Below are 22,878 nucleotides of genomic sequence, written 5' to 3'. Positions count from 1 at the left end.
TCTACTACTACTTTGTTCATTAGCTCTAAACTTCAATTTTCTATTTTTAAGAAAAACAAGAGCTGGGCATGGTGGGCACACCTTTAATCCCAGCACTTGGGAGGCAGAGGTAGGAGGATCACCATGAGCTCAAGGCCACCCTGAGACTCCATAGTGAATTCCAGGTCAGCCTGAGGTAGAGTGAGACTGTACCTCAAAAAAATAAAATAAATAATAAAAACAATTAAAGAAAAACAAGTAAAAAATAATTATAAAACAAGCTTAGTAGGAGTTAATCCACGGTTCAATCTCCCATTTATTAGTGGTTGGGATCTTTTGAGGGTGGAAAACAATCCAATAATGTTAGGAAGTCCCCATTAGTCACATTTCCTGGGTATAATCAATAGAACCCATTTTACGAAGCTCACTAAGCTTGAAAAGAATGTAAAGCTATTAGGTAGGTAACAGGAAGTCCAGAGGAGCTAAAGCATTAAGCTTGGAATCTAACAAACCAAGATCATTCCTCAAGTTCACCATTGTGACTGCCCAGTGAAGGCCCCAGGGCCACTGTCACGGACAGAACTCTGCAGCCCATTTGGTCAGCACTGGAATAGGATACCTCTGCAGACATAGCTTTACTGCCTTTGAAAGTGCCCTGTGTCCCCTCCTCCTTCTGTCTCCTCACCAGAGTGGGTTCTGTGCACAGCTTCCTTCCATGTACCATGTGTCTCTAACCTGAACTCCTTTGTCTAGTCTGATTGGTGTTGCCTACATCCTTTGTCTGAACTGCAAGGAAACAGAAAGCAGGTGTCAGGCCTTTAGTCTAGATAGACAAAACCCACCCTGTGGGAAACACCACAGTCAGTACAGTGGAGCAGAGAAAATGCTTTTAGATGAGGACCTTAGGAATACCTCCATGTTGTCAGACCCCCTGTCAGAATTACTGAGCACTCACCCACACCACACGTATACACATATCAACTGCTTGAACCCACTTCCTGGAGCCATTTTTGTCTCTTCTCAAATTCCAGCAAAGATTGCCACTATTTTATTATGATGTTTTATATGCATCATCCTTACAGAATCTCGACATAAAGTACTAGCTAACATGCCATTTATCGCCATAGCACTCAGTCTCCTAGATCCTCAGACCCCACTTTCATGAAGGGTAGGAGCATTCCTGTCCAGAAAACTGCTAGTCAACAAATTCTAATATTCCTTGCAAGTTATTCTTGTGTCCACAACAGTGTATTCAAAACACTACCACAGCGCTTTTGGCTAATCATTATTTTGCTTATGATGTATGAGGTATGTGTTTTAAATTCCAGGACAGAGTGTTTCTTTTATTTTATCCCCCCCCCCCCCGTCTGTCTCTCTCTCTTTCTCTCTCTCTCTCTTTGTATATGTGTGTGTGTGTGTGTGTGTGTGTGTACACAGATAGTGAATCAACTTTATAAGGGCCAAGGGTTGGTCATAAGGACAGAGACATTGAAAACACACACATGGGTGTTCTTGAGAGTGTAAGAACATCCTAAGGACCTAGGGAAGACTAGTTGTTCCGTGTGCAAACCATTCAGCTACATCACTCCCCAAACTAAGTCACTACGCAACAGCCATTACCTCCATTCCTCCAGAACACTTTTTCTATCTGGTGCTGCGGCAGAGTACCTTGTTAAACAATATCCTGAGTGTTCAGTGTTGGTAGAGCGACAGATTGCAGTAGGGTAAATAACCTGGAGAGAAAAGCACACGTATTTGTCGAGTTTCATCTAACTCACATTTATTTTCGATTCTTGGAAGTTATAGCTGAAGAAACATGAGTGAGAAAAACCACTCATTCATTATTAGTTGGGTCTGAATAGCTTACTTTTTTTTTTTTCAGAACTTCTTCATTCCTAGTATAAAATGCTACCCTGAAGTCTGAAAAGAACCTTGAGCTTTGTAATCCTTAAGGAAAATTCCATGTTTCCTTGGGTTTGGGCATAAAAATAGAGGAGTAGGATATTTTTTGGTGTGTGTGTGTATACGTGTGTGTGTGTTATGTGCACATATATGTGCAGATATCTGTGTCCCCTGTTCACACACACTAAGGTCAGAGGCAGACTGGCTGACCAGTGAGCCCCAGTCTCCACTACCTTCTGCTCTGGATCCCTTGCATGAGGGTTCTGGAGATGGAACACAAAGCCTCAAGTCTGTTGCCAGCTCTGACCCGCAGCATGGTTTTCTGCTATGATTGTTGTTTATTTGTTTTGTATTTATAAGGGGAGAAACTTTCTCTATGAATGAATAAGAAAAAAAAATTATGTAGTTTTCCCAGTTAATAAGTCGCTTCTTTTAGAATCTATGTCCCAATGGAGAATAACTATTTTTCATGTTCCATATAGATGATTATGATAACTTAATTCTTTTAATTTCTCAAGTCAGGAATAACTCAACTACAATACAACCTACTCTCACTATACACAATAACATTTCCCTGGCTATTTTTTTTTTCAGATAGAAAATAGGCTATGGAAAATAAAGCTGTTTATACATTTTATCATCTATGTGTATCACATGATCTCTTAGGATAAGCAAGTTTATGAAAGCTAACAGAAAACCCAAACATAAATCTTGATTATGAAATTCCAAGTGACATTTGAGGAAGAAAATGCTATTAGAAAGTAATCACTACTTTTTAACATGTTAAAAATGGAGATGAATGTTGTTTTCAGCTGTTTAGTTAGGAGTATCTTAAAATGTGCATACTGAGATAATAGTATCATTATCATTATCCAAAGAGGAAATGAGATCTTCCCACTGGGAATACCATATGAGTATTGGCTAATGATACATGTTATCAACAACCAATGCCTTCCTACCTGGTGGTATCCTGCACTGCTGTCCATCCATGGCTCATGGGACTATATAAAGTTTAGACAGATCTGTCAATTTCTTGGGATGTCCCCACAGTGGTTCCTTAAGAAATAGCTCAAATGAGCAGGTTTATTTTCTTGAAAATATGTGACCTTTGGTTTTCATTTGTGAAGTCATTTGCACTGAACAAGAAACCGATACAATCACTATCTCTGTATTTTGAATCAAGTAGAACACTGGAAAAGATATGTTCTCATAAATTCCATTTCTATGTTGCACCAGTATTTTACGACCCATATATTTATAGCTCTTGTTTTTCTTGGCTATTCTATGTTTTCAGCAAAATGTCACAAATTTCTCAGAAAGCAATTAAAATGCAATTTAATCATTGATACCTGTTAGCATCTATTTCACTGTCACATGTGCGTCACATGTGCCAGACATTTATCAAGATACCAGTTATTTATCTCACAAAGCATGTTTCTGTTCAAGGAGCAATCAAGATCTGAAATCAGGTCCCTGCAAGTTCTAGTAGGCAAGAACAGTTAGATGCACCTAAGCACGCCGAGCTTGGCACTGGGTATAGAATTTGATGCTGGTGGAGCATCTCACTTCTGAAGTTTCATTATTCATTTGAACTTCTAATGACTTTATCACTAATGAATTTTCTGCATAAGTAATGAGAACATTAGGGATATTTTTGTTCTGATAATAAAATATTGAACTCAAAATATATTGGCACTCAATTTTTCCTTTTCTTTGAATATGCTAAAAATTCACATACTTACTATATCCAGATGTTCTATGTGACTGAAGGAGATATGGAGAGATATGGAACCTGCCTTCTGTACCCAACACGCCCGGGAAAGAGAAGCTCGAGCTGATTGATTTTTAACTGCAAAGTAATGATTTCCTGGGCCTCTCAGTCATTTGTCTAACTATCCTGCATTGGTGTTTATCATCTCCCTGGAAGCAGAAGACCTGATTGAGTGTGTATTTCTGAAAGCTCCAGAGATTATTAAAGTCCAATTGTCAGCCCATAAATCATCCCAAGTTTTTTATATTACGTGACTTTGAGGCATCCATGCTACTAATTGCAGATTTCCTTCTAAGGCTTCTATGATAGCCAAAGTGCAATTCTCAGTCCCTGTGTGACTTAGCCTGCCAGTTATAAGCTGAGTAATGTCACCAGTCGGGCAGTAGAAGCTTAAATTTTGTTGGAAGGCTAGGAAAATTATGGCTGTCTGAAACATTTATCATCTGATCTCTCAATAATTCACATTATTAGTTATATAACTATAGCCTGTATGACATTCTGCCTTGTCTTCTCTATTTTAGTTAATTCTAAGCTTTGTACTTTTGCACTTTTCCCTGAAATATTTATCTATGCAATGCCATGTTATTCAAGGTACCTGAAAACATAGTCAATAAACATTTATTTAAATTATACTATGTTCCAGGTATTATTCTAGAATACTATTATTTATAAAAACAAAACATAAAAATACAAAATCTAAATAGAATGCACACAGACCATTATATTATTCTGCAGAATTGTGAGTGTTGCAATGGAGGATATAGACCCATGGAAGCCTGCCTAGACTTTTCCCTCAAGTACGAGAAGTAGAAAAGCACTCTCAACAGAAACAGAAGCTGGCAGAGGAAAGCAATGTCTTTTGAGGAATGACAGCCAAAGTAGGTAAAAGTAAGGTAAAGGCATAGCAGGAGTTTTTGACCATTTTTGAGGAAGATCTGGGGTGCTTACCATCTGATGCAGATTCTCTTGGTCCTGGTCTTTTGGAATCATCTTATTCCTATCAGTTCACATCCCAAAATGATGGAGGCACATGGTCAGCCACCAGGTCACCATATAGGATTGTTTCCTCCATGATTCCTCATCACTGGCGTTCATTCATCTCTTTCTCCTAAAACATTCAGTCATTTTTTATCCCAACGATGGAGTGATACAGCTGAGGTGCAAATCTGAGCATTGCTACTGTGTCACTGTAGCCCAGAGTGCTGAGGCCTAAGTGCTCTATGGTTCAACCCTTGCTCTCCACCCACTACTGGGAAGAACTCTGGTTAGCAGGCCCCGAAAATGACGTGCTCTCAGACCTCTTTACCCTATCCAGTCTTCCTTTGGAAATCAAAGGACCACTCCTCTCCCCCTATAACTCCCTGAAAATGAGGATTATTTGAGGACTCAGCTCAGAGAGACCTTCCTGGATTCTTCCTTGAACCCTCCTCCCATGACTACTCCCTGTGATGTATTAGTATCTTGTGTTATCACCTTAATGAAATACCTGACAAGAATCAACTTAAGAAAGGAATAATTTAAATTAACTTACAGTTTGAGTGGACACAGTCTCTTGTGGAACAATGAAACAGCAACAGTTGGCTCCATGAGCTAAAAACCTGTGGCAGCTGCGTCCTCCATGTCCAAAGAGGACAGAGAAAGAGATGGGAAGAAAAGGGGGCTGGCAGGAAGCAGCGCTGGACTATATCCCCTGAGATTCTCCAGTGAAAATGGTCTAACCTCCTAAAGTTCTATGACCTTCCAAAACATTGCCAACAGCCAGAACCATGTGTTCAAACATGTGAGCCTGTGAAGCACATGTGCCCCCTAAACCACGATAACGGCTGTGTACCTCCTTCCTCTCTCCCCCTCAGCGCTGTGGAGGGAGCTCTATGCTGACTATAATCTTTGGACCTCTCTTATAGAACATGTAAATAGGTCAGTGTTCATTTTACACCAGAGTCCAGTAGAAGTAGGGAAGGCATTATTAATGATCATTAAACTAGCAATATCTCCAAAGATAATGATGGGTTAAGAAGTAAGTTATCATGAGGATATGACAAAAAAATTCTGTAAAAAGTTTATAAATTGTCCATCTGTGTAAGACTGAGGAGAAGAATGAATAGAAAGAATGATTCAGGGGATAGAGATATGGGTCAGCTAAAAGCACTTGCTCACAAGCCTGCTTGCCTGGGTAATATTCTATAGAACCAATGCAAAGCTGGATACAAAGTGGCACCTGTATCTGGAGTTCATTTGCACTGGCAAGAAACCCTAGTGCAGCCATATACACACATGCATAACTAAAGAGACTTCCTAAATACTTAAAAAGGAAAGAGAAAGAAAGAGTCAAAGTATAATAATTTGAGACAGCATATAAGAAAAGATCCCAAAGGAAGTAAGGAATACATTTCTCCATATTTAGAGAGTATTGCCCAGGAAGATCAGGGTTATATCTATTTCCATAGGGTGGCAATGAGTCATAGCACGGAGTAAAGACACATGTGAGTTCAGAAGTAGAAGATAACAGATTTGAGCTTTATGCATTTATGTCTGATATATCTTAATTATCTGTTTCATTGCTCAATATACAATCATTCAATAATCACTAACCGAGTGAATATAAATGTCATTCAAGAGAGAATGAGAGCCCAAGAGAATCATAAAATGATGCAATAAACAAGTATTTGGAGATTACAGACAAGAGGTGGCTTCAGGCGAGTCAACTATAGCCCTCCAGGGAATCTGCAGGGTACGTCCTTTGCTTTTAGTTTTTTTTTTTAGTTATGACCATAACAGTAACAACAGATGTGGTCAACAAGTTGTACCTCATACTGAGTGTATCACTAAAAAGTACTTTTAGAAAATTGTGCTGTTTTCCTAACCCCACAATATATAAACTAAATGAAACTCAAATGCTAATTTGCAAATTTAAATTCAAGGCAAGTTCTCAGGTCTTCTCTTGTAACTAGATGGCCAACCTAATTTTCTTCCTATATAAAAAGGCCAGCTGGGTGTCATGGCATATGCCTTTAGTTCCAGCACTCGGGAGGCAGAGGTAGGAGGATAGCCGTGAGTTCGAGGCCACCCTGAGATTACAGACAGAGAGAGAGAAGAGGAATAAAAGAAAGACAGAAAGAAAGATAGAGAGATAGATAGACAGATAAATAGAAAGAAAGAAGGAAGGAACAAAGGGAGTGAGGGAGGGAGGAAGGAAGATAGAAAGAGAACAGTCAAGCAACGCAGTAGAACACAGGGGCCCAGGTGAAGAGAAATCTCTTGACTACTATTAATACCAATTTACAATGTTTTAAAATTGTCTAGAATTTTGTCATATCAGAGAAGTCACTAAAAGTGTGAAAGATCTGGCGAGGAAATAAAGAGAGGCACGAAGGCTATGCATAATTCATTTTCTTAAAAAGGCAAAGGTTGAAATTCTTCAATCAGAGTGTCAATGGAAAGTTAGATGGCATTTTAACAGAGAGCAGATGAGTCGCTGTAGCACACCCTATCTCACTCAGCAGCTGTGGTTGTTACCTCCTATACAGCTCCTGTGCTCCAGCCTCTGAAGCACTTTCTGACTCTGTTTAGAAACCAACTGCAGCTAAGTTAGACACAGGGCCTATGGACAATTTTTCAGCGACCTTTACTTCGGCTAAACTTGTCCTCACCTAAGGCATTACATGGCACACTCAATGAGCAAATATCTAGAGCGCCACCTCTATGCTGGGCACTTCTCACTGTGACTGTAGACAATCAAGATTTTCGAGAACTTAATATTGGAAATTTCAGAAAATAAGTTCCAAGTAACTGCAAATATGTAAAGAAAAAATAAATTTTAAGACTATATTGCATAAATTAAGGAATAAATTATAAAAAGCAAAATTGATAATAAAGGAATTGAAAAGGGCTACAAAATTTGGAAGAGTCAGGAAAAGTCTCTCTGATAAGTTCCAATGTGGCTGAGGACAAGGGGGCGACAGGCAACCAACCGTATGTGAAAGAAAGAGGCCATGTGGTCCAAAGATCACAGGCCACCATGAGCTGGATCATAGCAAAGAGCTTGTAGGAGGGTAATATACTTCAGAAGGACGAAATGATGTGGAAAGGAGCACTAGATAAGGGCAAAGAAAAGACAGGAAATCATTTTTTAAATATACTTTACTTATTTATTTATGAGAGAGAAAGAGGCAGAGAGAGAGACAGAGAGGGTGAGAGGGAGAGAATGGGCGCACCAGGGCCTCCAGCCACTGCAAACGAATTCCAGACGCATGCGCCCCCTTGTGCAACTGGCGTGCGTGGGTCCTAGAGAATCGAACTCAGGTCCTTTGGCTTTGAAGGCAGATGTCTTAACCACTAAGCCACCCCTCCAGCCCCATATTTTGAAAGGCTGTTCAAGCTATGATAAGTGGTCTGAATACTATCCTACCTGAAATGGGAAGCTGCTAAAGGGTTTCAGCAGAGGTGTGACATAGTCAGATTTCTATGTCAGACTTTGACTTTGACTTGAGACAAAGTGACTCGGGGAAGAAAAAGGGAAGCTATTCTTAGTCCAAAAGAGAGCTCTATTGTCTAAAAATGGTAAGTGGACCGAAGTGGATGAGCGAAAATTGTTTCCAGAGAAAAAATTGACAGGACTCCGATACTATTGAGATGTGGGTAGGAAAGAAAATGAGAAAGCCCCTGCCACTGCAAAGTAACTTCAAATTCATACATACACTGCCTTGCTCATCTTGGTTTCTGTGGGTACTGGGGAATTGAACTTGGGCCATTGGGCTTTTTGCAAGCAAGTGCTGTTAACCAGTGATCCATCTCTCCAGCCCAGGTGCATAGTGTTGGTGAGCAGAATGTTGATCCAGTTAAGTCAGGGAATTGTTGAATGCAAAGAGCAACTTGCTGACACTGATTGTGCCAGCTGTGATTGTGAACCAAACCCTTTTCACAGTGTCCTCCAGTGCCCCTTATCCCAGGGGCAGGACCTAGCTCGTGGCTGCATATCATCCATGCCACCTCCTTTTGTCACTGACCAATCCAATATCTCCCCTCAGATTTTATTTGAAAAATATCTTTTTTTTATTTTTAGAGTGAGTGAGAGAACAGAGAGAGAATTGGCGTGCCAGGGCCTCAGCCACTGCAATTGAACTCCAGATGCTTGCACCTTGCACTTACCTTTGTGCACCTGGCTAACCTGGGATCTGGAGAGTCGAACATGGGTCCTTCGGCTTCACAGACAAATGCCTTAACTGCTAATCTATCTTTTAGAATATAAATTCCCTTCTATATTGCCACTGATGTCATGCAGGTCCTTCAAGTCTTGTTTGCACCATTGCTTAGCACTTTCAACATCTTCTGTGCTTCTGTTTACTTTTCTCTGCACATAAGTTACAAACTACAATTTATTGTAAGAGTCAAGCTTTATAAATCAAAGCTTGGATGTATATATACATTATATAGAACAAGGGCCAGGTAAAAGTTGTGATGACCCCTAACACACGGTGAGTTATGAGTAAATTCCTAAGCACCACTGATAAATGTTACCACTGCTGGGGAGATGGCTCAGTGGTTAGGAACACTTGCTGCACAAGCCTAGGGACCTTGAGTTCAGTCTTCAGAACCCAGGTACAAAGCCATGTGTGGCTGTGACATCTGCACTCATAGCACTGAGTGATGTGGAAGATTGTAGGTAAAAAAATAAACAAAAGGCTTCAAGTCAGTGGAGAGATTCGTCGTAAGGAAATATGATGGGTGAGTGATGGACTAGGCCCCCTGACGTCCCCTCCTGGCCTTCATTCACCCATCTGCCCCCAATCATGCATACACCTCATATCTATACTGTACATACTACGAAAACAAAACACACAAACAAAATTTACCAAAGCTACATGTGTAACAGAGTATTAGTCTTTGATAGATTTTAACTGGCCTGACACAGAGTGAGAAGAACAGGATAATACTCTTTTGATAGAAACATCTATGTGTGCTACAGATTGTCTAGCTCTATTTTTTTCTTGAAATGAACTGAACGTGATTTTGTTATTATGTCCTTTGAATCAACTCAAGGTTTCTAGTTACTGGACAGAATATACTATCTATTCATATCCAAGGTGGTTTTAAGTATGGATGGCTGGTCAGAGATCTGATGATAGATCCGACTCCAAACACAAGTTGTATAGGACAGAGTGACTTCAATGCTGAAAAGGATTCATTATGACAAACTCAAAGACTACGGGACTCTCGAACATTGTGTGTGTCAGCTTCAGAGATCAAATACCAAGTGACACACTGTTTTAAGAGGGATTTCTTTTATTTAGGGGTGTGTGTATGTTCACGTGAGGCTGAAGGTTGAAGCTTGTGTGTAGAGGTCAGAGGACAGCATTTAGGTCTCTCCGTGCCTTTCCACTTCATCTGAAGCAGGCTTTCCCCTCTGGATCTAGCTTTGCTATTTTTACCTTTGCTGAACTTCCTGCAAGTGTCCCAGAAACTCTCCCGTTTCTTACTCCCATCTTGACATCCATGTCAGTGTGCTGGGGTTATAGGATCCTGCCATGCCTTCCAGCTTTGCCTGTGGGGTCTGGAGAGGATCAGACTCAGTGCTCAGGCTTATGGGTTGAGCATTTTTTCCACTAAGCCATCCCCACACATGTTTATTTAACTACAGTCTAGTGAATCATTTTACTCATCGTAGGATACTTGAAGGTTCTGGTGGATATTTGAATTACTGTAAATAATGAATGTATGTTGTATATAACATATGTAAGTTGAATCCTTTTGTTATACTCAATCATATTCTTACATTTTCATGTGAACTGCTTTACATTTGCAATGTACTTCTCCAAAAAGTTTATAGTTTTGATTATAGGGCACAGATTTTATGTACCATTCATCTATTTTCCATAAACATCAGGAAAGCAAGTAAATATATCTTTAAATATTTGGTGCATTTAAACTATCTATTTACAGCAAAGTTGGTAAGAATATTTTAAGGAGATAGAAGGAGGATTTCTGGGTTACAGCACAGGTTCTATTAAGAAGCAGGGGAAATAAAACATATCCAAAATTGGGGCTGGAGAGATGGATCAGCAGTTATAGGTACTTGCTTGTAAACCTTGACAGTCAAGGTTTGTTTCCCCAGAACCCACCAGATGTATAAAATGGCACATGCAAATGGAGTTCATTTACACTGACCAAGGAGGCATTGATGCATCCTCCCCACCCCACCCCCCTCTCTCATCTCAGATAAATAAAGATACTTTAAGAAACACAGAAGACATAAATTTACTAAAGTCAATAAGGTGGTAAGGGTTGAGCCTTGGGGCAGCCATGCTACCTTGTCTTTCTTAAAGGACAAAACATCAAGAAAAACTTAAAAATAATGAACTGATAAGAATTATATAAATGGCCTTCTGAAGGCAAAGTCCTCATGTGACTTGTTCTGAGTTCATCTCATAAAATTACCCCTTAAACTGGCAAGGCATGATGGCACATACCATTAACCCTGCACTCAGGAGGCTGAGGGAGGAGGATCCCTGTGAGTTTGAGGCCAGGTCAGCCCGGGTTAGAGTGAGACTCTACCTTGAAAAAAACAAACAATAACAACAACAATAAAAAACCCTCTTAACTGAAAATTTCACTTCACTCCCTCAAACAGTGCACCTTGGTGGTGCACAGGATTATTTCTGGTTGTGGCATTATATACAGTTGAGATGGAACCCAGACAATGTAGTGTGAATTACTATCTTGAACTTAACTTTAACTACAAAGCCTATCTCACCAATGCAGTTAGCAGGCTGAGAGAACCCATTATCTACAGGAGAGTTTTTTTCCAAATACCACTTCACTCATCATATATTGACTAAAAAGCAATCTAGCCTTGGGCATGGACTCATTTTTCTAAAGTTAATCTTCAGATCAAGTAAATTCACTTAAAAACTTAGTGAAGCTGGCAATTATAAGCATCAAACACATGTTTCTTGGGCACAGCATGGCATGATGGTCCAGAAAACATCTATTTCAGTATCTTGGTGGCAGCCAATATTGCAATGGTATATTTGCATTCAGAATGTGCAGTCAGAAGCCGTGATCTAAAGGCTTGTCATGTGTTAAAAGGCTCATAGTGTCTTGCAGATTCACTTGTACAAAGAACGAGAATTAATGTATTGAGTAGATGACGCGTCTTAAACTGATACATCAGGAAACTGAGCCCTCATAACTGACTTGTCATACTTGATTAGGCCCTGAGAAAATGCCCCACATGCAAATGTGACTTTGTTTATTAAATCTATCATACTAAATGCAGCCTGCTGCTAGAAATTACTCCCATTTTATATATAGGAGGATGTATTTTCATAAACTACATAATGGAGAATAATTTAAGCAACATTAAGTATAAAGAGTTTGGAGAAAATATTGTTATAAGTTGTATTAAAATGTCATGAGGTCAGAAAAGGCTTAAAACAAATGATTTGATGGCATCTTATTTTCTTGTAAGTCCATTATATTAGAAGCAGGATAAACACTCCCTTATAATATTCTGTCTCATAAACAGACCAACTCAATATCAAGGTGTCTTAATGCAGACATTCTGAAACTGTTCATTTGGAACAGAGGCAGAAAAACAAGAAGGGAAAGGGAACCATGTGTTGCTGAGGCAGAAGAAATTGCCAACTGCTTCCTCTGTGAGTGCTTAAGTTGTTGCAACCAGTGTGACAGTGAGATCTTGCCAAGGTTTAGAGGATGGCGCATGTTTGCACAAGAGGATTAGCAAACCCCCTTGAGAGTGCATGCATTGTGTCAGCATTAGGTCTAAGGGCCCAGTGACCCATCCAAAGTGTTTCAGTGGTTGTTGACCGGTGAACACTGAGTAAATGGTTCATGTTGGGTCCAGTATTGGGACACCATTTAAGTGTAGAACGTGAAGACCAAGCAGTCCTAATGTAGCCAAGCCTGAAACTAGACAGGTTCAAGTGGGAGTGAATGTGCAGTGTGAGAAGTCAGAAGGAACCACAGACCTGTGATTTCCAGCTAGTTACTTTTCAAAGTACCCTTGCATAGTGACGACTGATACTCACAAATGCAGGGTCGATTCAGTGTGCAGTGAGAGAAGAGGTTTAAGAATCACAGGGGTGGTACTCTGCTATGCATCACAAATGCAGAGTCAATTCAGTATGCAGTGAGAGGAGAAGAGCTTCAAGAATGAATATATATATATATATATATATATATATATATACACACATACATATATATATATATATATATATATATATATATATATATATATATATAGTACTTATTCATTGCTGTTAACAAATACGTTACCACAAGCAAGTTCAGAAGGGTTTAATCTGGCTTGCAGTTTGGCATTACCGTCCTTCATGACAGGAGAGGCCAGTGAGCATCACACGAAGCAGCTGTTACTGTGCTTCCACAGTCAGGCATCAAAGACCGCACTAAAAAATGAAAATTAAAATAAAAAAGGCTGGAGAGGTGGCTTAGCAGTTAAGCACTTGCTTGTGAAGCCTAATTACCCTGGTTCAAGGCTCAATTCCCCAGGACCCATGTTAGCCAGATGCACAAGGGGGCACATGCATCTGGAGTTCATTTGCAGTGGCTGGAAGCCCTGGTGTGCCCATTCTCTGTATCTCTCTCCCTCTCTCTCTCTCTCTGCCTTTTTCTGTCGTCTGTTGCTGTCAACTAAATAAATAAAAATAAACAAAAAATATTTTTAAAAAGACTAGTACTCAGCCAATTCTCCCCTTTCCAGGATTTCTAGGATGCCCGGCGCATAGGACACTGCTACGATATTTAGGATGAGACTTCTCACCTCAGTGAGACGAATCTAGAAAACTGCTCACAGATATGCCCAGAGATTTGCTTCCATGGTGATTCCAAATTCCACCAAGTTGAAAAGATTGACCATTACAATATGCAATTTTATTTTTATTTATTTATTTATTATTATTATTATATTTTTGCTAGTGCTTGGAGCTCCTTACATTGCCCTATATCATAGGGAATGAGGATAGGGCCAATGCCTTCTCCCTGGATTCTGCCTGGCTCTGTGTCTCTTAAGGGCATGCAGAATGCCTTATGGAACTGTAAGCTATAAAGTCTTTCTACCAATAAGGTCCTCTCTCTTGGCTGTACTTTGAAGAGACATGAATAACTATAAAAATTGATTACTTTATGAGGCATATCATAATTTTGAAAGCTCTATACATGTGATTTCATGGCCTAATGTGATAGTATGATGACACTATCTTGGTATATAGCCAATGAATGGAAGGCATCTAAATGATTATGGATTTCTGTAAAAGAGATTTAGTTGTATAAGCAATGAGTTATGATAGCCCAGACAGGAAGATATCCTTACAAGAAGAAAATCAGTTATATAACACCTGAAAGTTATATTTTCTATGAATACGTGAGAAGTTGTACACTGAGAGATAGATATTAAGGATAGAGATACCAGTAACATGCCACAGAGAAACATTCTGCTATGGCTGTGGGTTGAAGTATGGACGCAGCAGTGCCTGTGGATAGAGCTGTGGTAAGGTTGTGCTTGAGGCTATGGCTTAGGTTGTGGATGGACATGGGGCCATAATTGTGGAGGTAGTTGCAGATGTGACGTGACGTGGATGCAGATGATAGCAGAGATGGTGTAAGGCAATACGTTTGTAAGAACAGTCTTAGGAATGTGTAATTTCAGAGTGCACCAAGCACTTTAATCCACATTTCTTAGGAATTATCTATAATCCTGAATATCTCTGAGTTTGGGTGGGAATTTGACTATAAATCACTTCATGCAGAAAAAAGTAAAGAAATACAAAAGACATTCAGAAACAACATAAACTCCAATCATATCAGCAAGCATCACACAGGAGATAGTTAGATACGCTAAGCAACATGGATGAAGGAATGGAACTAGAACATAAAAGGTGGAGTTCTTACTGTATATGAATTAAAAAAAAAAAAAAAAAACAAGGAGGGAAAAGAGTAAGGGGTGTCTTGTGCCGAAATCATTCTCTGTGCTCTGGGAGGAGGTTATGGTTAGGATGAAAACCTCCCCTCCAGCGTTAGGAACGTAAGTGTTTCTTTTCTTAGCAGCTTCAGAGGGATTAGAAGTCCTTCCAAGCACATTTGTCTTTGAGAATCCACCCTAAAGCAACCGTTCTGCAGGGATAAGTCAACAGAGCAGATGGGTGTGTTATAGGTGGTGTCCAGGTGTCCCAAGTTCTTGGATTCTGGTCAAGGAACTGAAAAAGCTGGACGTAAATAGTGAAGCCCTGAGAAAGTTTACCACAGAGCTACAAGTTTTGAACATACCGCCAAGCAAGGCAGCGGCCCACCTGAGTACCCAAGGGCGGTGGGTCGTCATTGTTCTAGCTTCTCTTGGTAGGGTGTAGGGGAGCTGGTGACCAGGTGGAGTGGGTTGGGTGGTACCCCGTTTTGATCAACAGGTTTGGTTATGTAAGTGTTTATGTACTGTGAATACATCCCTTCCTATGATGCCTCTGATCTGAGTCATATGTATGCCCAGCCATGCATAGGCATAAAATTGTAAACACAGGATTTTCCCTAAAAATTCACTCAGCTTGCCTTACTATGCCTATACCCAAAACCAGGCCAGGCCAGATCAGCCTCGTCTCTCAATCACAGATATGTCCCCTACTCCTGAGTCTGTGTGAGTAGAATACATTAACAAGGAGGTGCGAAGGGGAGTGATTCCACTGTTCAAAGGAGGTGCACATGCAGCTTGAAGCAAGAAAGTGTGTAAGGTCGCCAACAGGTTGCTCTGTGCGCTGTGGGGTAGGAAGAGGTGTGTCTGCTGCCAAGCCCAAGCGGTGTCCTAGACCGTTAAAAAATTTGGCATGTGTGTCTGCCTCAGGTGCACGTTCCTCCAAAAGCAACTTGGAGGGCTCGATCTGTGCCTCAGTTTTTAACGAAAAAGGAAGTATTCACTGCTTAATCTATGATTTTAGCAGCCAAGATTTCTTCTATTGATAGATTGTTCTGCAGTCCCTAGAGTTTTAAATCTAAATTGCAAACAATAACCTTGCCTCTGTGGTCCATCTCACTGCCCCAAGGTCATTTGAGATTTGCATAATTAACAGTTTTAATTTATTTTTTTCCCTTCAAAAATCAAATTGTGATAAAAATAGAAGTAATAATATTCCTGTTCTTCAAATAGATTTTCATTCTGGTTTGCAATTGTTTTTAGGTACTGGAGGAGTACAATAATTAGTATCTATTATCAGGATGATTGGAACACTGAATCACTATAATGGTGTCTGTCTATGTAAATCATAGTGGCGTGTTCATAGAAATGATAGTTTTATAGCCATTTCTGTATTATAAACTCAAGGAAGCAAAATAATGCGATCTTGCTGAGACAGCTTCCACCTCAAAGAATATTAAGTGGACTTGGCATTTCTAGGGAGAAAATTCCAAGTATTTTCAAGTGGCAAGCGTAGGGTGTTCACACTCAAACAGGGTCAGCAGATGGCAGAGCCCACCCCTATCAGTTGCTCCAATATCCTAGGCACCTAGTGAGAAAGGAGTTGAGGGGCTTCATACATCATTTGCCAACTTCTCCACTCAATCATTAACTTTTCAAAGCTCAACGCCCATTCTCTATCTCTCTCCTCTCTCTCAGAAGAAGCCCAATGTAAGGAGTGATTTTTCTTCCCCCTCTTTTATAGAGTTGATGCATGGTAACATGAGACATTATGCATGAATGTTTTTCAACTTAATTTTCTTTCCCAGCCACTTTTCTTAGAAGACTTTCCTTTAGGACACTTTGGAAAGGTGGCGGAAAGTGAGCAAGAGCAAGAGGTCAACATTGATCGCCACTTCATTCCATCTCACTGCCACTGCCTTTTGCTGAACCTCAGCTTCTTTCTTCACAGCTGGTCATTGACTAGAGTGCACAGACGCGGTGCTATCACGTGACAACGGTCTCTGCGAGGATGGCCTTAGTCCAAACAGGCTGGCCTCATTTCCCAGAAGTCTGAGCATACTAGCCTGGGGGAAAATCTAGTTTTTGCCACTTGCCCTGGAACATTTACTCATTATTGCACTCCTTTTCGCTCTGTGAAGGTGTTCTGCTTAGACACAAAGTATACGTGACTCTACTTTGCAATTTATCTTTACAATACCATCCTACTCCCAGCGCCAGTGTTCAAACCTGCCCTGCACTGTCAGGCTTTACGGACGAATTTGAAGAACTTTAAAAGAGTAAAGTGCAGGTTACAAAACTAAAAATAAAACACTGCGTAACTTTACATTATAGCCTGTGGGGAATGTTGGATTTTCTTGGCAATACATTGAATTCCTATTTTTGCTTCTAAGTTCTTAGGACAGCACTGTATGGCACAGAACCAGGGTCTGTGTGGTATTTTATGTACCTGGGAGTTTGGTCAGTCTCCGTCAACTTCTCTTACCAATATAAAAAGAGTCATTATGGAAATGCTTACATATCATATATGATGCATAGGTAAGGCTTTATGATATGTCCCTTGGGCTCTTGCAAAAAATTTGCCAGAATGTGATCTTATAATGCAGCAACGCCCTGGACCCTTTGCCTTTGGCATTCCTCCAAGAGCGTCTTGCATTCTCGCCAGTGCTTTATGCGACACGTCTACTCACCAGAGAGTCTTACGCCAGTGTTCATCTCTCTTTCCTCAGAACCACACAGGCTTCTTGTGCACTTTTCCAAGTTTGATCTTACAAGTTTTCACTTTAGAGGGAAACAGAGTGTGTGCTCTGGGGCACCGGCTGAAGAAACAGTCCAGCATGGATCTCAGTGTGCTCAATCCAGTCTTCTTTGAAGATTTCGTATCAGATGAATTTATCATTTTTATATGCTCCCAGAAAATAATTATGAGAATATATGTCCAGAGGCACATGCATACAAAAGCATCCCACCAGTTTTCAAAATAGCACCATCAAAAATCAAAAGAAGAGACAGAGAAAAAAAAAAAACAAAACAATTTTCCAACTTTCCTGTTATTGGCAAAGTCCAGAATGCTCATAGCAGAAGAAGCAGGCTGTATATTTTATACTGTGTGATGCCATTTATGCTTCCTGTATTGCCTGTTTGGGGATTTTGCATTGTATTTTGTTGAATTGAAATCTCATTATTTTCCAGGCTGTTGTCAAATTCACTATGTAGCTGAGACCTGTCTGTTTTTGCAATGTGTTCTTTGAAGGCTGCACAGGATGAGCAGCAGACAGAAACACAAACAAAACCCCATTAGACTCTGAGTCTCTTCTCTAAGAGACTCACAAAGACACAGATAAAGACTGCAGCTAACCTTGGAAGGACTCTTCCTCTCCTGTTTCTGTGAAGGTATAATTATTTCTGTCCAGTGCTAATGTATTCTTTTTTTTTTTTTTAGTAGCAGAGGGAGAGTAAAAATCTTATTGTTCTCTTCCTCTATTTTATTCTTTTATTTTTGCACATTGGGTTCCATTTAAACAGTTACCACCTTTTCACAAAATCTTAGGTATAGACAAGAGGCAATGCTATGAAAAATAAAAAAAACTTCCCAAGTTAATGGTGTCATTTGTACAGAAATACAATGATATAAAGCACATGTCCAAACAGATGAGTCAGCCAATATTTTAACAGAATTTTTTTTCTGCTAAAAACATGATTCAATATGACAGAGTAAATAAGGTAGAATAAAATCAGGATGTCATGGAATTAAAACCCTAGGTCGGTTACTTCCTCTGTTATATTGTATATGTTATTTTAAGATACCTAGGCATTATAAGTGAACAGGGATATGTGAATGATTATTCATAGGACAATGAATAGAGAAAACAAGTGAGTATGTGATATCTGTTACTTTTATTGGCAAGGAAGTCACTGCCAAACACTAAAAGGATATTGTAGTCCTTTTTTCCTAGCCACATCTTTAAACTCAACACAGCCAAAATTTAGTTTGGCAGCTTTGTTCCAACCTACCTCTCCCTGAGAAAATACCTCATGACCAAGATTTATTATTCCTCTCTTACATTGCATTCAATCGTCAAACCCTCTGGAATTTTGAAGATTCAGAAAGGTTCCAAACAACTTTCACGTTTTTTTTTTTTTTCTCTCCTTTGGTTTCCATGGTTACTGCTTTAGCTGCAGGCTGGATGATAATCTGTTCTGGATTATTGCAATTTTCATTGGTCTTTCACCCTCCAGTCTACCAGCTTCAATTCACCTTACCCCCACCCAAACTTCCTTGATTGATATTTTTGAACTATAAATGTGATCCTCTTTTCAGCCTCCTTGAGAAAATTCAGTGATTCTCTGGTGTCCAGTTCCTTTGCATGCTGGACACAGATTCTGTCTGATGTTTATTTTCCTGCTGTTTCTGAACTGAAGTCTCCAGGCATCTCCTAGCTTTTTGCATGCATATGTTATACTAGCTCAAGCCTCTGGACCCTCTCTGCATCCTTTACAAAGCCTTTACAAAGCTATGCATTTGGTTTCACAGTGGTAGAGCCTAAGGTCCTCATTGAATTCAGCTGAAGAAATGTCACCAGAGTTAATTGCTCAGTACCTTGTAATCATAACCCACTTACAAATACGTTAACCATACCAGGATGCAATGATATATTTAAGCACTGCCCTCCTAATTGAAGAAAATGTTTGTGCCATACAAACCTCAGATTGTTGCAAAGTCTGCCACCTCAGGCTCTCACCTCTGCTGGATGAACATGTGAGTGGATGAGTGGGTGGAAATGGAAACACTCATTTATCTTAAATGATTAAAAATGATGTGTGTCATAGGCATTAACGGTAACAGAAGGGATAGTAGTAGTAAGCTGAAAATGCTGTGGACACTTAAGCTTGACAAGTGGGACGAAGGATAACTACCGTCACCGAAAAGAAACGTCAACAGGAGTTTGCAGTGGCAGTGTTTATTTTTAAATGTGTCCAACCTGTCTCGGTTCTGGGAGATACTGGTATCAAAAATATATATATCTACCAAAGAATACATAGGACTGCACCAATTTTTCTGGATGATGTTCTAGAGAGCCATTTGTTAGTGGAGAAACACACCAATGACCCAAAGGCCAGGTTAATCATCATTCATTCAACAGATACTTATCTGAGAACCTAATGCATACTAAATTCTGAGTTCTGTAAGGATAGCATTTGATGGGACCAATGGGAGTTGATAGAAAGCTACAGCGAAAACATCCCAAAGGGCTGGAGAGATGGCTTAGCAGTTAAGGTGTTTGTCTGCAAAGCCAAAAGACCCAGGTTCTACCCCCCAGTACCCACGTAACACAGATACACAATGGGGAGCATGCATCTGGAATTCGTTCGCAGTGGCTGGAGGCCCTGGCATGGCCATTCTCAATCTTTCCCTACCTGTTTATTTCTGTTTCTTTCTCTCTCTTTCAAATAAATACATAAAAATACAAAAAAATAATCCCAAAAGTAATATATCCACAGATTATTTTAAAAGTGTTTACATTTGTATAAATTAATTTTCCTACTGATCTGAGCATAAATCATCTTTCCTCTAATTTATCCTCATGGGTAAAGAAAACATGGGATATCAAAGTGGACTTGTGTGTTGTGATTCCCAAGGCCAGCCTCTCATAAAGGCGATAGTACAACCTGTTCTCCTCTTAGAAAAAGCTAAATTTTATACAAATTTTACTTCCCATGATTAGGGAGCTGCTAGGCAACAGATACAATAGATTCAGCAATATCTTAAAGCGATTAACTTCTAACAACTTTAACAGGAGTGAACAAATGAGAGCCTGAAGAATAAATCTGACTCAAAGCCTACTTCAATAAGTAAATTTTCCTGGACTGCAATGCACACCAATTCACGTATACATCATCTATGGTTGCTTGTTTTCCTCAGTAGCAGAATGGTAGCCCCGGAAGTAAGGTTTTGTGACACCTAACACTTTTATTATCTGAGAATTTACAAAGGTTTGCCCATCTGTTATTCTAGGAGCCAAACTACAAGTTGAGATTTCTTTCTAAAATACCATTTCAGAAAGGAAAAGTACTACAATGTGGAATATATCAATAGATTAAAGAAAATATGAATATGCATTAAAGCTTTACCTAACTTCAAAATTGCATACTATATTAAAATGACAGCAAGAGCTCTCACTTTGGGGTAGCACATTTCTTTTTTAAAATTTATTTTTGTTTTTTATTTATTTGAGAGTGAAGAACAGAGAGAGAATGAAGCAGATACATAGAGAATGGGCGTGCCAGAGCTTCCAGCCACTGCAAACTAACTCCAGACGTGTGCGCCCCCTTGTGCATCTGGCTAACGTGGATCCTGGGGAGTCAATCCTCGAACCCTGGTCCTTAGGCTTCCAGGCAAGCACTTAACCGCTGAGCCATCTTTCCAGCCTGGGCAACACATTTCTTAGCACAAGTGGACCCAGTTCTATGAGAGAAGAGCCAGTAAATCTGAACTCACCTGCTGGAACCACACACCAAGAAGAACCTTTTCTCATGCCCCAGGAATTATAGGGTACATTAAAATAAATATATATTTTAAAATATAGTTATTATAAAAATTGATATCCATTAATTGCCTCACAAATATTTTAGGTACCAAATTCAGGAGAGACAGCTTCTCTTGTGTTCTTCAACTGCTCCTTGGTAGAAGCATGGTAGAATACGGTCCTCGGTTAGCTCAGTGCATGTAGTGACACTCTGTGAACTTTGTGGATATTATCATAGTGCTAGTAATTTTTTCAGGTTTCATCAACGTGTGTACATTTAAGAACTCAAGAAACAAATCCACGGGCTGGAGAGATGGCTTAGTGGTTAAGCGCTTGCCTGAGAAGCCTAAGGACCCCGGTTCGAGGCTCGGTTCCCCAGGACCCACGTTAGCCAGATGCACAAGGGGGCGCACGCGTCTGGAGTTCGTTTGCAGTGGCTGGAAGCCCTGGCGCGCCGATTCTCTCTCTCTCCCTCTATCTGTCTTTCTCTCTGTGTCTGTCACTCTCAAATAAATAAATAAAAAATTAAAAAAAAAAAAGAAACAAATCCACGAGTCCCGTGAGGGAGATCTCATGATGCGCTGCTGCATTCATGTGCTCACAGCCACCACGGTTTTCCACACAAGGTTTGCACAATATCAGCTTGTCAACGTGGCAGCATGGATGGCAGAGGAGGGCCAAGAAAGAAAAGTAACATCAAAAAGCAAAGTTTCTGGGCGTGGCGGTGCACACCTTTCATCCCAGCACTTGGGAGACAGAGGAAGGAGGAGCACTGTGAGTTCGAGGCCACCCTGAGAATACAGAGTGAATTCCAGGTCAGCCTAGAGTGAAACCATACTTCAAAACAACAACAGAAAAGTGCACAAAATTGTTAATAAAATGTTCTTAAAAACTGAGTCATCCTCATCCTGGAACTCCCCTTGAGAATGGGCTTATCACATAGCATGGCTAACATTTCCAGGATCCCTGTCTATGACTCACATCTTTCTACTAGAGCCAGGCTTTCATATCTGTCTCCTATATCCTGTTAATTTTTTTTTATTGTTATAGCTGCACATCAAAAATGCTGTGTCATGAAACAGACACTAGAGGAAATTTTTCTGTCCTAAAGCATAATTCAGACATGGTGCTAACCCACTTTTGCCGTTGCGCACACCTTGTCTCCCCGTGTCTGTCTCGGGAGTGAGATACTCCATCACTCGCACGCTGCTGCTCTGTCTTCTCGCTGGCAGATCTGGGTCAGCAGTTCTGGGTTTGGGCTTCGCTTACTCACACGAGGCTAGAAAACAGCCGCTTTGCTGACACATTCAGAACTCTGACCATGGGCAAGTGCTAAGTGGAGACCTTTCTCTCAGGGATCTACAGAACATCTACAACTGCTGCCGAGCCCTTTACCCTTGAAATGGGCACACTGTTTCCCCAGAATGCTTCACAGTGCCTAAGAGAGAGCATGCACGGACATGAGCAAACATCTCCTGCAGTTGATGGGGGCCATCTTAGTAGACAACCTCAAGGAAACCAGTGAAAATTTAATTGTTTAAAGAAAAAAATGTTGAAATATTTTTTAAAAGAACATAATAAGTCTGGGGAGATTGCTCATTGGTTAGCAGTGATTGTCACCTATGCCTAAGGGCCTGAAATCACTCCAGTTCAATCCCCTGAGCACCTGGGTAAGAAGTTGAGCATAGTCACACGTGTCTGTAAGCCCGGCCCATGGGAGGTGGGAGATGCGCTGCTGGTGAATGGCTAGGGGTCACTGGCTG

The 22,878-nt window shown here is 40.3% G+C and overlaps 1 long non-coding RNA gene across 1 annotated transcript; it reads right to left on the bottom strand.

Moving 5' to 3' along the window:
• Positions 1-672: 672 nt before the first annotated feature.
• On the bottom strand, positions 673-4,710 carry LOC123455749. Its single transcript, XR_006634119.1, has 3 exons — positions 4,601-4,710; positions 1,648-1,712; positions 673-765 (listed from the first exon to the last, which is right to left on the bottom strand). It is a non-coding gene; the product is annotated as an uncharacterized LOC123455749 (long non-coding RNA).
• Between the last annotated feature and the right edge of the window lie 18,168 nt (positions 4,711-22,878).

Source organism: Jaculus jaculus, chromosome 18 (genome assembly GCF_020740685.1).
Source record: "Jaculus jaculus isolate mJacJac1 chromosome 18, mJacJac1.mat.Y.cur, whole genome shotgun sequence".
NCBI classification, from domain to species: Eukaryota; Metazoa; Chordata; class Mammalia; order Rodentia; family Dipodidae; genus Jaculus; species Jaculus jaculus.
This window is presented reverse-complemented; position numbering and strand designations above follow the sequence as displayed.